The sequence below is a fragment of the Ictalurus punctatus genome, chromosome 27 (assembly GCF_001660625.3).
Source record: "Ictalurus punctatus breed USDA103 chromosome 27, Coco_2.0, whole genome shotgun sequence".
Classification (NCBI taxonomy): Eukaryota; Metazoa; Chordata; class Actinopteri; order Siluriformes; family Ictaluridae; genus Ictalurus; species Ictalurus punctatus.
In genome coordinates this window covers 3,566,407-3,581,932 of record NC_030442.2, presented here as the reverse complement: position 1 = coordinate 3,581,932, position 15,526 = coordinate 3,566,407, and the positions used below count along the sequence as shown (strand labels likewise).

General features: G+C 42.2%; 2 protein-coding genes across 13 annotated transcripts in view; one reads left to right on the top strand and one right to left on the bottom strand.

Moving 5' to 3' along the window:
- Positions 1-15,526, bottom strand: part of LOC108259252 (uncharacterized) — a 201,073-nt gene that overhangs the window by 43,592 nt on the left and 141,955 nt on the right. The window lies entirely within an intron of this gene.
- The window catches only part of LOC108259612 (CD276 antigen homolog), a 95,260-nt gene that overhangs the window by 19,599 nt on the left and 60,135 nt on the right, over positions 1-15,526 (top strand). For 4 of the 8 annotated variants that reach the window (XR_008393660.1, XR_008393662.1, XR_008393663.1 and 1 more), the window contains exons 1-2: positions 12,589-12,744; positions 15,087-15,127. The exons of 3 other annotated variants lie outside the window; for them this stretch is intronic. The gene's annotated coding sequence lies outside the window, so the exon portion shown is untranslated. Of the gene's footprint in view, positions 1-12,587; positions 12,745-15,086; positions 15,128-15,526 lie in introns of those variants that run through there. One more of the 8 variants, XR_008393661.1, reaches the window with a different exon arrangement.

The window sequence follows — 15,526 nt, the reverse complement described above, 5'->3', positions numbered from 1 at the left end:
CCCGATATTATAAATGTGTTTTTATAAGAGCTGTGACATCACTTCATTCATTCATATTGGTTTGCTATTCAAATGATCACTTAGCAAGCTAATTTAGACATCAAAATGAGCAACATACAGGGCAAAAAACCTGTAATCTCAGTAAGAGTTTCAGGTGCATGTTGGAAAACATGTATAGGACACTAAGCAGAACACTATTTCTGAAAATAATGTGTGGAATAAACTTTTTTAAAAATTAACTTTTGGTTTGTTTTCCATTCATTAACATGGAAATGAAGGGGGTTCAAAATTGTACTACAGCCAGCCACTAGAGGGCCTCAGAGATATTTTTGGTTTCACGTTAAACCCCTGCTGTGGCGTCCACCTGTAAATTGTTTGAAAGAAACACAAAAACGCATACATTTTGATTTATTTACAGAAATCCTTTATTTGTCACATATACATTACAATACAGTGAAACTCTTTGCTTCATTTATCAAAGCTTGTTAGGTGCAGGGTCAGCCATCTTACAGCACCCGTGCAGGGTTAAGGGCCTTGAATCCCTGACCTTCTGATAAGCGACCCAAAACCTTAACCACGGATCCACTACTACCCATAAAAGCTAATGTACATGCTAATTTTTTTCACATTTTTGCACATTCCATAATACAATTAGCAGTTATACTGTTTTCGTTTGAAGCTTGATGCTTGATCGTTAATCTGATTGGCCCTTAACGTTGAAAATTAATTGTTTCCTCTCTTCTTCTCTCTGTGCCCCATATTTGATTGGAAGACTGTGGCATTTAATGCATCTAGCTCATCGCTAACATTTTATACCATTCCTGATCGAGCTACATGTTGAATCACCTGCATTTATTGTTGTTACTGGACCATAATATCTGATACCGATGCATAGGGGCGGGGTGATATACAAAAAAATGGCATGTCATGAAATTTCGGCAGTGTGTGATGTTAAAACGAATATTGATGTGATTTTATTTGGTAATATTAAAAATATACAGGAAATTTCAAAGAAAATAGGTTGAAAATTGATATATCTATATATAATATCTGACATGCTGTGAGTGATGGTGATAGAAAGACAAAACAATAGCGGTTATGAAAAATGTGCAATGGGTTTAACGATCTCGCCAGTTTACCTTCAACTCCCCATCCCCTGGTACCTTCAACCGAAACTGGCTTTCCTCCGTCCATCATGTGACTAAACTTTAGCCAAAATAAAATATTTTACCAACAAATGTGAAACTGGAGACTGACTTCACTTATTAAGTTCACTTATTACTAGAGATGCATCGATACCAGATTTTTTAAGGCCGAGTACGAGTACCGATTCTTTTGCTGTATTATTCACTGATACCAGTATTTTTAGATACACAGCAGTACAGTGAGACAGATGATTTGAAGACAGCTTTGCAGACTGCTATTCTTTGATTTGTGGTGTTCATCCTGAAGGACCTCCAAACCACAGAGATTTTGTGTTCTGCTCTGCTGAACAGTGAATTTTTGTTTGTGTATATTGATGACAGAAGTCCCATTGTGTCCTGAAACACACCACTGAATATCTGTCTGTAGCTACATTTGACTCATAGCTCCTTTTTTTGCCATAAACTTATCTTAAATAATCATGTGTGCTAGATGATGAAAAGCGAGCATGATAACTTTAAACAGAATTAGTAGCTTCTCAACACTGCTCTTGTTAATGGACTAATCAGCGTAACAAAAAGAACATTCAGGCTAAAGATACTTTAAAATAGATTATTTCATACTTTATTTCATTGTATTTCATTTATGTAATTTCAATGTCACACTTGTAAACTAACCCCAGTATTTAAACTGAAACACTGTCGGTGCATTATGGAAATATCTCGGCCAGTGAGACGACATATAACCACAAAAAGTCTTGCTAGAACAAATTGTACACTTTTCTTCTGCTTTTTAAATGTTTCTTTAAATGGCCGACATTCTAGTAAGAACACCAACTGGACATTTTTTCAGCATTTGAAATCTGACTCACATCAGTCCAGTGAGTCACTTCAGTGATTTGATTCTTTCAAATCATCTCTTTAAGTGACTCAAACAATGTGAGTTTTGATTCACAACTCAAACAGCATCTAGAAAACCACTTTATCTTATAAAGAATGGGCTTTAAATACATAAATAAATAAATGTGTGCTTGTGCATCAATTCATCTTGTTTCACAAATCAATAATTTGTGAATCGTCCATCACAAATCAGTAGCTGAAAAATTGGGGCTTTTTTATAGATAGGAAACACCCATAAAAATAAAGCCTGTGTGTTTGGGTTCGAACCTGCAGCTGTGTGAGGTCACTCGTCTGCATGGGATCACTCCGGGTGACAGGTTCGGGGGCTGCAGAAGATCATATGTGCTGTTCAGGTTAGTCGTCCTGACACATCCGTTCGTCACATTGTACGGCACCTCATCATACTGAAAGAATAACGTGATGTGGCAAGATTAATAAACACAACTTTAACATGTTAACTCCCATGTTGATGATGCAACACAACAGTGGTGGGGAAAAAAAACTAAATGCAGTGCATTAATGTGTGAAAGTGAAGTATGACAGATACAACAAAAATATCTAATATCTATCAAATATAGGTGTAATTATAGGTGTAATATAATTATTGGCACCCCATGAATTCATATGTGAAAAATATATATGAAGTATATTCCCATTACTATTTAAAAAAAAAAAAAATTGTACACCTAGGTGACTAGGAACAGAAAATTGTTTAACCATGACTTCCTGTTTCACAGGGGTATAAATATGAGGTAACACATAGGCCAAATTCCATTGGTCATTCATAACTATGGGTAAGACCAAGGAATATAGTTGTGATGTGTGGGGAAAGGTTGTTGAGCTTCACATATTGGGAAGCGTTTATAAGAAAATAGTAATGAAAATGCCCATTTCCACCATCAGGGCAATAATTAAGAAGTTCCAGTCAACTGGAAATGTTATGAATCAACCTGGAATTGGACGCGTGTCTAGATCGTCTCAATACACTGTGAAGAGGACGGTTCGAGTGGCCAAAAAATATCCAAGGATCACAGTTGGAGAATTGCAGACGTTAGTTGCATCTTGGGGTCAGAAAATCTCCAAAACTACAATCTGAAGTCACCTACATCGCCACAGGTTGTTTGGAAGGGTTTCAAGAAAAAAGCCTCTAGTCTCACCCCAAAACAAACTCGAGCGTCTTCAGTTTGCCAGACACTACTGGAACTTCAAATGGGATCGGGTTCTATGGTCAGATGAAACCAAAATAGAGCTTTTTGGTAATAAACACCAGAGGTGGTTTTGGTGCACACAGAGAGGTAGCCATATGGAAAAGTACCTCATGCCCATGGTTAAATATGGTGGGGACTGTTTTTCTGCCAGAGGACCTGGACATTTTGTTAGGATACATGGCATCATGGACTCTATCAAATATCAACAGATATTAGTAGTTATATCATACACTTTCTGTCAAACTGTCAATCAAAGTAGTGTGTTTGATAATTTATGGCCCCTCTCTTTCCCTGACTGACAGGTCTGTATGTACACTTTAATTTATGACAGGTCTGGGGGGTAACCCTATCCACTGTATCAGTGGGTCAATCTGGCTAATCTGTGTCTGGTGGTGGTGGAGCGGGGTGTGTGGGGGGAATAGTCCCCCTCCCAACAAAAGGTGTTTTTGTTAATGAGTTTGGTTTTTTGGTTTGGGTGAAATACGTCTGAAAAGAAATAATGTTTTAATATGGGCATGTGTTTGTGTTACTGTGTGGGGTTATTTCGTTTGTGTAAACACATTGTTAGAAAAGCATTATGATTGAAATGTGTATATATATGAGTAGAATATTTGTTTTGTGAAATATATGAAAACAAATGTTGATTACGTTTAGGGAGGCTGGTCTGCCTTTGAATTAAAAAGTTTAGGAGATAAAGCGTTTTTTAAAAAAGAATCTGTTTAAAAGAATCGCGTGAATTACATAAATTCTGAAACATAAACCTTTAGGAACTAAAAAGATTAAAAAAGTTGTTTAAAAAGAAATCCGTATTACATGTCTTCCAAAAAAAACCAAAACCGCATAAAACCTTTAGGAGGTAAAAATGTTTAAAAGAGTTGTTTAAAAAGAATAGCGCGTATTACATGACTTTTAAACAAAGATCCTTACGAAGTAAATATGTTAAAGTGCTGGCTAAAAGAATCTCCGTCATGTTTTAAACTAGAAGATAAGTTTTTTTCTTCCAGAGGTGCATTCCATTCGCTGTGTTAAGTGTTAATGAAAGTTAAACCGAACCCACCTCACTCTCTCGCTAAACCCCGCCCACACATAAGTGTTTTCAGACACGCCTCTCTCTCTCTCTCTCTCTCTCTCTCTCAACACGCCCATACAAGTGTTTTCATCGTAGACAGTACGTTCTGTCAAGCTGTCAATCGTAGAGGTAGAAGTAGTAGGGCTAATTTATGGTTTGTGGTTAGTAGAAGCCGGAGTGCTGATCCCTACTCAGGAAACCTGACTCAGAGAAATGGAGGCTAGTGCATGATCTGCGCGCTGTTAACCTAGTTGTAATACCCAAAACACCTGTAGTTCCAGACCCACACACCTTACTGTCAAACATTCCAGGAGGGACTAAATGGTATACTGTTATGGACCTATGCTTGGCGTTCTTTAGTGTACCGCTGCACCCAGACTCACGACATTTATTTGCTTTTACGTATGGACAACAATACACATACGCCAGGCTTCCGCAGGGATACTGTGAAACTCTTGATTTGTAGTCCGTCCAAAGAACAGTGCCAGCACGACTTGCTACTGGTCCTGAGAACGTTGGCCAAAAATGGCCACAGAGTAAGTAAAGAGAAGTTGCAATTCTGTAAACAAAAAGTGGAATATCTAGGCCACGTGTTAGAATGAGAAAGCCGTACAATCGCACCTAAACATGTGGAAGCCATGTGTGAGGCCCCACAGCCAAACACCGTATGTCAAATGTTGGCATTCCTAGGAATGGCCGGGTTTAGTCGACCATGGATATGCGAGTTCGCACTAAGGGTTCAACCATTACGGGACATGATCAGGGCAGCAGATCAGTCACGGCCGAGTGCCCCGCTTGTCTGGACTCCTGAAGCCCTAGCTGCGTTCGTAGATATAAAAAAGGCCTTAATAACCGCTCCCGCATTGGCCAACCCAGACTACGCGAAGCCGTTCCATCTCTATGTGTCCGAAAGAAAAGGGTACGCTTCGGCCGTTTTAACTCAACAACAACAAGGCATGGGGAAACAGGCCATCGCCTATTATAGCACGACCCATGATAACGTGGAAAAGTGGATGCCACCTTATCGCTCCTTGGCAGTGGCCACGTTTGCATATCAAAAAGCGTCCTCAATCACCATGGGGCACCCAGTTACATTGTATATGACCCATGCACTACATGCGCTCCTGACGAGCCAGACTTTTGTAATAACAAACTCCCGGCGCACGAGGTATGACTCTATTCTGTCAGCCCCAGAGTTTACTATAGAACGGTGTACCAAGGTGAATCCGGCTGATAAGATGGTAACCCCACTCAATGGCGTACCCCATGAATGCGTTGTGGAATCAGAAAAATTCCTGAAAGCACATCCCGATCTGGAGAACTGCCCTATAGATAATGCCAAGCACACGTTTTTTTGTGGACAACTCCTGTTTTTGAACAGATACAGGTAATAAAGCTGTGTACGCCATAGTAGAAGCAAAACATCGCCCGGTAACTTTTGAGGTGGTAATGAGTGTTCCCCTTCCCCAACCTTGCTCAGCCCAGTTGGCGGAAAGCATTGACAGCAGCGTGTAAATTGGCTAGCAATGAAAGTTGTACAGTGTATACAGATTCGGCCTACACTCATGGGATCTGCCATGTGTTTGGACCAATCTGGGCCCAGAGGGGGCTCCAACGGGCGGATGGGTCCGCTGTGACCCACGGTGTGGCTACTTCAGATTTACTATATGCTATGACATTACCCTCAAAGCTGGCTGTAGTGAAATGCAAGGCACATAAGACTGATGATTCATTTATCACTAAAGGGAATGCGCTTGCCGATGAGGCAGCAAAGAAAGCTGCCATAGGGGCTGCTCAAATGATGGCTCTAACACATCCCGGGGAGGGTCAGATGTGACATCCACAGGAAGACAATGTGGCGCATATAGTAGAGCTGCAAAACGCCACAGGGGTGGCCGAAATAACTGCGTGGATAAAAAGGGGGTCGAAAAAAGAAGCAGGTACTGGCTTGTGGTGCAGCGTGGACGGGTTGTGAGTAGCCCCAGCCAGCTTCCTCCCGCTTATGATCAAAGAAGCCCACGGCTTGGACCATACCCACAGGGCTGAAACTATCCGAAAAATCCGTCAGGAATGGTGGTGCCCATACCTGGCCAGTATGCTGGACTATGCTCAAAACCGGTTTGATGTGTGCATCAGGAACAATGTGCGGAAGAACTTTACTGCCCCCTTAGGTCATATACCTCCGCCAACGGGACCCTTGCGCCATATAGTGATGGATTATGTAGACATGGGAGCAGACAACAGGAAAGAAAGGAAGCGCTACATTCTAGTGATAACAGATCGCTTTAGCAGGTGGGTGGAGGCAACTGTGACTTCCAAGGAGGATGCTAGATCCGCTGCCAAATTCCTCTGCCGCTAGGTCATTCCCCGGTTCCGTATTCCAGAGATTCTGAGCTCGGACAATGGCACCCATTTTGTGAATAATGTAATCGATAATATTGTGGCTGCCTTGGGGATAGATCATAAACTAGGATGTGTGTATCACCCTCAATCCGAGGGGATGGTTGAGCGTGTAACGGTACTCTAAAAAGTAAATTGGCAAAAATATGCGAGGATTCTCACCTAAATTGGGTCCAAGCCTTACCAGTGGCATTAATGAAAATGCGCTCACAGATCTGTCGCATCACGCACTTGACTCCCCATGAAATGCTCACGGGGCACCCAATGCCCATGGCTTTCACCCGAGGTCCATACTCAGGGTTGGCCCCGGAACAATTGGAGGACGAGATGCAAGATTATGTGCGAACCCTCACCCAAATCCATAGACATTTGTATTCATAGGTTCATGAGGCGGTCCATGGAGAGGACAAGGTATGGGAGGACGTGCGACTAGTGGAACCCGGCGACCAAGTGTACATTGGTCTCGGGATGCCGAGAACGACCCTTCACCGTGGCCGCTGCCACCCCCACAGCTGTTAAAGTTGAGGGGAGGGACCACTGGTATCACTTGAACCACTGCAGCCGCGCCGGAGCAGGTAAAGGGCCACTACTGTGAGCCATGACTGATGAACAACCATCAACCTCTGGCCAAGACAGTTTAAAGCAGCCCTCAGGTCCTACTGAGGCAGTGTTGTCGACCAATAGTGACAGTGATTCAGATGCGTCATTGAGCCCTGCCCAGGGCACTCGAGCCCAGATTAAACGACGGGCTGTTGCAAAAGTGAAAAGACAGTCTCAGTCAGATGACAGTGGCCCACCCGGCTCTCCGCCCAACACCTCGCCAAAGTCTGATCCTGACCCGGCACCCTCGCCCCCGACAGAGGTGACGGGTGACGGAGCTTCCGGCTCGCAGGACCGTGTACCCCCGACTGGTGATATTCTGTCCACGCTTGCCCATCTCTTTCAGGTTCCCGCCGACCCCATCACCTTGCCCCTGGGCACGATAGACTTTGATACGCTCCGGTCCCTTGAGGCCCGTCTGAGCGTGCCTCTTGAGCTCCAGCCTTCGCCTGACTCCCTGCACACTCCCCCGCTGCTGACACCAGAAGGGACCGATGGCGGTTCTGCCGAGTAATAGCATGTATGGGAGGGTTATTGGTGCGGGGTTTATTTTTGTGGCAGGCCTAGTAGCGTTCTTTTTCCTTCCTCTCGATCCAAAACTCCGTTTGAATGAATGCCTTTTATTGTCACTATACATATGTACAATGAAATTAAGAAGCGTTAAGAATTAAGAATTTGGTCGCTCCCTCCCGCTCTACCCCCTTTCCCAGAGTTCGGCGTGCTCTGCCCTGGTCTCCTCCAACTCAGATGTGGGTGTTCGCAGCTCGATGTGTGCGTTGGCTCTCCTTAGACTCGCCCACGAGGAGTCGTTGATTTGGGGAAGGCCACACTTGGCTTCTTTCACCTTTTCCCAGGCCCGCTCAGTGGAATTCGTGTGGGACACCTTCAGATTGTTGGACGGGCACTGACAAACAAGTGCACCTTCGATGGTACTGCCCTGCCACCCGTTATTGGTCCCATTTGACTGCCTTTCCTTTGCTCTGGCACATCTTGCTCCTACCATGATAGTACAGGCACCCCGTTCATATCCCCTGTGCTATATCCCCTTCTAGCTGCCCCTGCTGGTTTAATGAAAGGTTTAATGAAATTGTAACGCTATTCAGTTTCGACAGATAACACCTGCCTTGCCCGCGAGCAAAGTAATATGTATCTGGCATGGATGTTCCATACCACACAATCTGTGATGGATCGCACGTGTCTCGTTTGTCATGATCGTAGCCCCGCTCCCCATCTTATGCTACCCATGGGGAACCTGTCTGAGTGCTTCACTGACCCCTACTCCGTCGAGTTCTTGTGTCCCACAGTTTGCCTCTTTGGGGCCCTCTCTGTTGATTTTGGCCCAACGTGGATGCATAATGCTAGCACCTCATGCCTGTTTCAACCCATGTCCACTCGGGTGTCGGCTTTTATCCCCGTTCGACTGTCTCTACCCGTGTTCTTTCCGTTATGCCTCTGCTCTCTTTTTGGTGTATACCCCGTGGGAAATTTGTCCGCCTGCTATAATGTCTCCCTGCTTGCTGATGACCTGTGGGTTAATACCCTCTCTGTTTGTGACTCTTCCCCGTGCGCTGACCCCATAATTGTAACACTTCCCTTCCCGGCCCAGGTACCGTGCCCCTTGCTGATGTTTTTTGGTTCTGCGGGGGCCAGCGTGTTCGCCAGTCTTTGCCTGCGGAATGGCAAGGGTGCTGCACCCTGGTTAGGTTGGACGGTAAAACCCGTGTTTTGGTGGTGGCTGACCAGCCTTCATCTAGCCGCTCCCGTTCTCACAGGGATGCTGCCCTGTGGACTCAGTATATCCGTGATGCCAACACATCGATCTATTATGACTGGGCCATTGATGAGACAGTCAATCTAGACTTTGGGGGGACCCCCGTCGGTGTCCCCACTCGCTACAAAGCTATGGAGGCCGTCGGCAGCGGTGTGGCGTCTATTTTGTATCCAGCTGTCCAGATTAACCGCAATGCGGCTTGGATAAATTACATGTGGTACAACCAGCAACATTTCATTAACTATTCGGTGGGCTCTTTTGGACTGCTCCGCGATCAACTACATGCCACCTCACTTATGACCGCTCAGAACCGCTTCGTCTTGGATCAGATGTGGGCCCGTGAGGAAGGTGTCTGTACAATGATTGGTCCCGAGTGCTGTGCTGCTATCCCGTTGCATACCGGTGCGGAGGGGGCTCACTATGCATACCGGTGCGGAGGGGGTTGTTGAATAAACTTTAATAAAAATATGATTAAGTTTTTCAACAACCTATTCTGTCAGAGAATCATCCAAATACATAACAAAAGCTTCATTTCAAAGGAAAAATCCGGCTAATCTGTTCACTTTCCTCCACAATATGTACAAACTGAAATGATGGTAGTGTTTATGGCCATTCAGTAACACTGGTCAAAATTCTAGCGATTTATCGCTATATTTCTTATTAAGTAAACATTGAAACATGCCAGGCAGGAACCTGACTATTGGATGCTAAATCTCTGAGTTGTAGAACAGCTCCCCTAGTGGTGGTAATGCTTTATGACATGGGCTTATGCATTTACATTACAATTATCCAGTGTACAAGCTTTTCTAAATAAATCAGAAGCACATTTACACACACATCACACTTTGAACAAATATAACATAATTTTTTTTCAAATCCAGACTAAAATATTTCTTTAAAATCTGGCCAAACTACCATAAGGGCACAGCAGGGGGCAGGATAGTGCAACAAAACAAAAGACATGTCTTCATCTGACATTCAGAAAACATCCTCTCAGGAGCCAGAATGAACCTGCAACTGCGTGGGGTCACTCCAGGTCACAGGTTCGGGAGCTGTAGTAGATTGTATGTACTGTTGAGGTTAGTCGTCCTGACGTATCCATTCGGTGCACATTGTGAGAAAGTCGCTCCTTCCCCGACTGCTGTGCAGGCACGAAATGGACAGCCTCACGTAAAGCCTGACGACAGCCGGAAGGCCCGTCATGATGGGGCGGAGCCACCGACACAACCCCGGCCGGCGACTGGGGAGTCGGTTGGGAGAATTCCCCCACTCAGCAGACGGGGGAGGGGTATAAGAGGATGCTCTTCCGTCTGTACGTTTTTGAGTAGTTGCTCACATGACATGTGCACGTCACCTCTTCCTGAATGATTCCGACCTCCATACGGCGGCATTCTTTTCTAATCGCTCTCTCTCTCTCAGTGTCTCTCTTTCCAGAAGGCTCGGGTGCAGACGAGGACGCAGCCTGGTGAGCTCGCATGCGACACTTCACGATGGCATGAGGAAGCCCTCACGCTTCACGGGAATCCCGACACGCCCTGGAGAGCACTGCAACGCCAGCCCCACACAAATACTCACACACTCACACCCCCACACACCTCCTCACTTCTGGTAGCACCTGCATAAGAGAAAATAAAGTTAATCACTTGGTCACTGTACCCAGCATCTCCTGTGTGTCTGTGCTCCACACAGAATGAAGGTAAGGGAGAACCAATGGCAGTCCCAGGTGATGGCAAAGAAGAAGGTCAGTCAGGGGTCGTACCAACAGAGCAGGAGGAAAGAAGGGCTCCTGCTGCTGAGAGTGGTTCTGACGAGCCTGATACACCTGCTGAAGAAGAAAGAGGCCCAAGCAGATGTCCCTTCCAGGACAACCTTTCCACAATTGACTATTCAGCCCTTGACTGGTCTCCAAAACAGTACTGAACTAAAGCTGAATGAGACAATCAGTGAGCCAGATTGGATCTCTGATCAGCTGCAACAGGATGGAACAGATTCCAGTTCCTCAAGTGAGGACATAGAAAAAGTTTGATAAACCAAGCCCTGGGTGTAAGTGCTCGCCTACACTTCTCCCCAAGGGTGTTCCCCTGCGATATGCGAAGTATCTCTGTTGAAGACATCCCCTGAGAAAGGATGTGATGGATTTTTATTTTTGCTTTACCCATTTTTTCTATTTTTCTATTAAAATATAATCAAGTGTGTTTAGAGACAGGGTGATCACTGTCTGATTTATCATTGTAATCAAACTGAGAAAATTGTTTTGTATTCATATTTATTAGTCTATGCTTGTATCAACTATATGTGCTTGATCAACTGTGTACTTAATATAACCGTGAAAACCAATGGGAGAGGAGATGTTTGTTTCTCGTCTCCAGAGAGAGTAGTTTCAGGATTTGGTCATTGGTAGATGGATGATATGATCATACATTGATCACTAGTTAGTGTAAATGAAGGGGCTGGATTGTGAGATTACTCTCTCGAGCTAGGTGGGACTTAGTAAGTCCCAGAGGGGGAAAATATATAGCAATATTTATGAAGTGTAATCAATATGTGTAAATAACATTTGGATATGTTATTGAAGTGTATAATATGTATAACCAACATTTAGAATTATTATTTAAGCATAATCGGATAATCAATATTAGTTAAAATGCATAATCTATATGCATAATCAATAGTTAGAAGCATAATCTAAATCCATAGAACAATGTTTGATCAAGCTATATTCTAAGTGTGTGTTGCGTTAGATGAACTCTGTGTCTTACTGTACAACAATTGTTCTTTCTGTACCAGCCGGTATCCTCCTCCACAGAAGCAGAAAACTTTGAGGCCAGATACCAATTAACGAGTTAGGATGAGGCCTAAAAAAAAGGGAGTGTGGATCAAGGTCAGGACTCTGAGTGAAACCCTTTTAAAATAAATAAATAAATAAATAAAATAAAGAAGAAGAAGAAGAAGAAGAAGAAGAAGAAGAAGAAGAAGAAACAACGTCCTCATGAAACCTTTTCAAGAAAAACAACTAACTGCACATGCTCCACAAATTTAAGATAACACATAGACATGAATATTTAATTGTGGCAAAGAAGATTGGTCTGTTTTAATGAGGAAAGGCAAAACCCCACCTACAATGACTATGCTGTGGAGAAAGGTATAAAAAGTGCTGTGTGTGTTTGCATAATTTGGACTTTCTGCAGACTGTCTCACTTTATTGTTTCAATAAAGGTGATTTACTTTTTGACATCTAAATTCTCTGTCTGAAGTTTCTTGACTAGGCTGAAAAGATTGTTTTCCACGACAAGGGGCATTTTCGGTGGTTTTTACCGGTTGTAAGTGGGGAATTACAATAGATTCGTTCGTATTTTTTCCTTAATAATAGATTTGAACTCTCGCAGCGGCTCCATGCGTATGTTTTTAAATTAATATACAAAAAGTAACAACAGCAAAAATTTAAAAATAAAAATTAAACAAATAAAACAATTAAACAATATTTTGGCAATAGACGTCATCAGGTGACGTGTTCAGCGCATGCGCACTTAAAAGTTCCACCTGGGTTCATTCGTAACGACGTTAGCCTTTTGTAAATGTTTGTGTTCTGTAAATTTATATTTTATTAATTTTATTAGAAACTGTTTCCCCGGGGTTGTACGCAATGAATGTGAGGTATGTATCAGGTGTGTTCAGTTTAAGGCCTGGTTGAGCTAAGCTAACTCGCCGCTGCAGGAGAAACTGTATAACGGAGCTAGCTAATTTCCTGACCTAGGTATACTAGCTAAAATATATTCTACAGCTGTTCTATGCATGACAAAACTTGATCTGGAGAATTATGACAGAATTTAGGAACATAGTGTGAGCCATGACACATTAATTTACTTTCTGATAAACTAAATTTAATATTTTCAGTTGTATGCAAAAAACAACCGTTAATCTATTCCACTTGGTAAACAAATACAATAAACCTCAATGTTCAGTGTCAAGTCTGATCCTCTTAAATATATTACAGCTACACTATTAGACATTTCCCACTGTCATGGTTCTGGGCTGGAGTCAGTTCTCGAACCGCTCTGTGTATATTGTGTATATATCTGAATAATCTCATATAGGATGTGATTGGGTGAGTTCATTTACCCGTCAGATGCAAAGCGCTTTAGTTTAATGGTGTTCATTAGTGACGCTCCGATCAGGATTATTATGACCGAAACCGATCCAGATACCAATCTTTTTTATTTAAGCTTTAATCAGGAGGTCTGTCATAAACAATTAAATGTAAACTCTCTGCTCATGGTCACTGTTAATTGAGTTAAAATAATAGCAATGAGAAATACTGTTGGTTAATTGATAAATAAACAAACATAAAATATTTATTTTTAAATATCTTAAACAATAAAGAGTCCTAATTAAGAGCAAACTAACACAAGCATGATCCATATTAGGAAAAAGGCTAATAGCCTTCTAGTTATATAGCTTACTAAGATTAATGTCAAATTGATATTAAATGCAACCCATGGTAATTAAACATCATTTAATTTCTCATTTTATTCATATTTTATGAAGTTATTGTAATATCTATTTTTTTATATTAAATGATGATTTATAAGTAAGCAGATTCTCTGTCTTTGCATTTTATTAGTTTTCTGTTTGTTTCTTTATCAGTTGTTCCTTTTAGATTGGTTCCACAGTACAGTGTTGCCATGTCTGCTGATAATATTGTGTTTTGGGGGGATTAAATCAAAACATGGAAACTGGAGCTGACTTTTCTAGTGATATCTGGCAACCCTGAGTTTAAATGAAGTGAATACGCTATGTATTTGAGTTAGTGAAGAGCGTGAAGGAGAGCAGCAGCGTACTCCTTCTGAACAGTTGCTACTCTTGATTATGATTGGTGAGGAATTATTTAATAAAGAAGTTTGAATTAAACCCACCTTGTAGCGTTGGCATTATTATTAATTTACTCCGCGTGAAGCCGCTGTTTCTACACGAGCAGGTGAAAGTTCAGGTCATTTTGCGTGATCAATAAAAGATGGCGATTGTGAGATCGGAGAGTTGAGAGAAGCAGATGATGTACAGAGTTACTCTCTTCATTATAATGGCTTTTCTGCAGGTCACACTGTAGAGCCCTGAGTTTATCTGCAAAGTTTTTTCCTGTTCGGCGTGATGATGTTAATGTCCCCGACAACCTCTGTAGTGCCATTGAGCATAGTGCTAGTGTCATGATTTCCTCTCGCAGAAAAACTGGCAGCTCAAGCGCTAAAATGCTGAACCCATTTCCGGGTTTTGGCACTACGAAATGACGTTATCCCTGGGCCTCTCTCTGTGATTGGCTGTAAGTTTAGGAAGCGCTTGATTTGATCTGCAGCAGAGTTTTCTATGAGCGGACAACGAACTTTAAATGTTATCGCAGTCGATCATGTTCATTTAATCGTAGACAGTCAAAATCGTAATCGCGATCGATATCCGATTAATTGTGCAGCCCTATTTACGCAATTTTTATTGAGGCCCTGACACAGAATTGTAAGAGGGTGCACTTTCTTTTCCCCATGACTGTAAGGGCACCAGCTCAGGAGTGTTTAATAAAATTGAAGTTTACTGTATACGTTGAGTCACTGATTGCACGTGCAGATAGATAACTAAAACTGAAACTATTACGTCTTAACCTCCATTAAACAGCCTTAAATGGGCTTTGTGAGCTTTCTGTGTAAGAACTGTGCAATGTGAATCAGCTCTGTAGTGACTTCAGGAATGGATCCAAAACCTGCAGAGTGATTATCTGCCCGTGTTGAACATATCCCTACAGGCCCGGTGTGTTTTAAGGGCAGAAAGAAGGGCAACAAACACGTCATCATTATTCACTTACTACATTTCTGATTGCTGAGCGTTTGTTCTAGTTTCTCGAACTGAAGTATTAAACTCATTTATAACTCCATTATACAGTTATACTGTGAATTTATTCTGCTGTTCCACCTCTTTCTGTGTTTTTTTTTAAAAAATTTTATTTTTAATTACAGCTGGATTTTCTACTTCACCTTCCTGCTTCTGATACACACAGGTGAGTGTTTAACACCGCAGTAAGCGGGTATGTGTACTGTATGGAAAAGTGAAATCTAATAATTACTGAAATGTGACCATCAATGTTAAGACTGAATGTCGAGAATATTTTAACTAGGGTGCACCGAAATGAAAATTCTTGGCCGAAACCGAATATGATGAAAAACCTGGCCGAATACCGAACGCGTTTTTTCTATTTATTTTGCCATTTTTTTTCACCATTGCATAAATTAGTCAAAATGTGCTTTTTACTATTTTGTCTTGCTTTTCAAAGAGAAAATCGATTACAAAAACTACAATTTCAAAATATTTAACACTGAACATTTTTCATTCTAGCAGGCATTGGCTACCAACAAGGCACAATATAACTTTAAATAAATAAATTAGTAAAATAAAAATG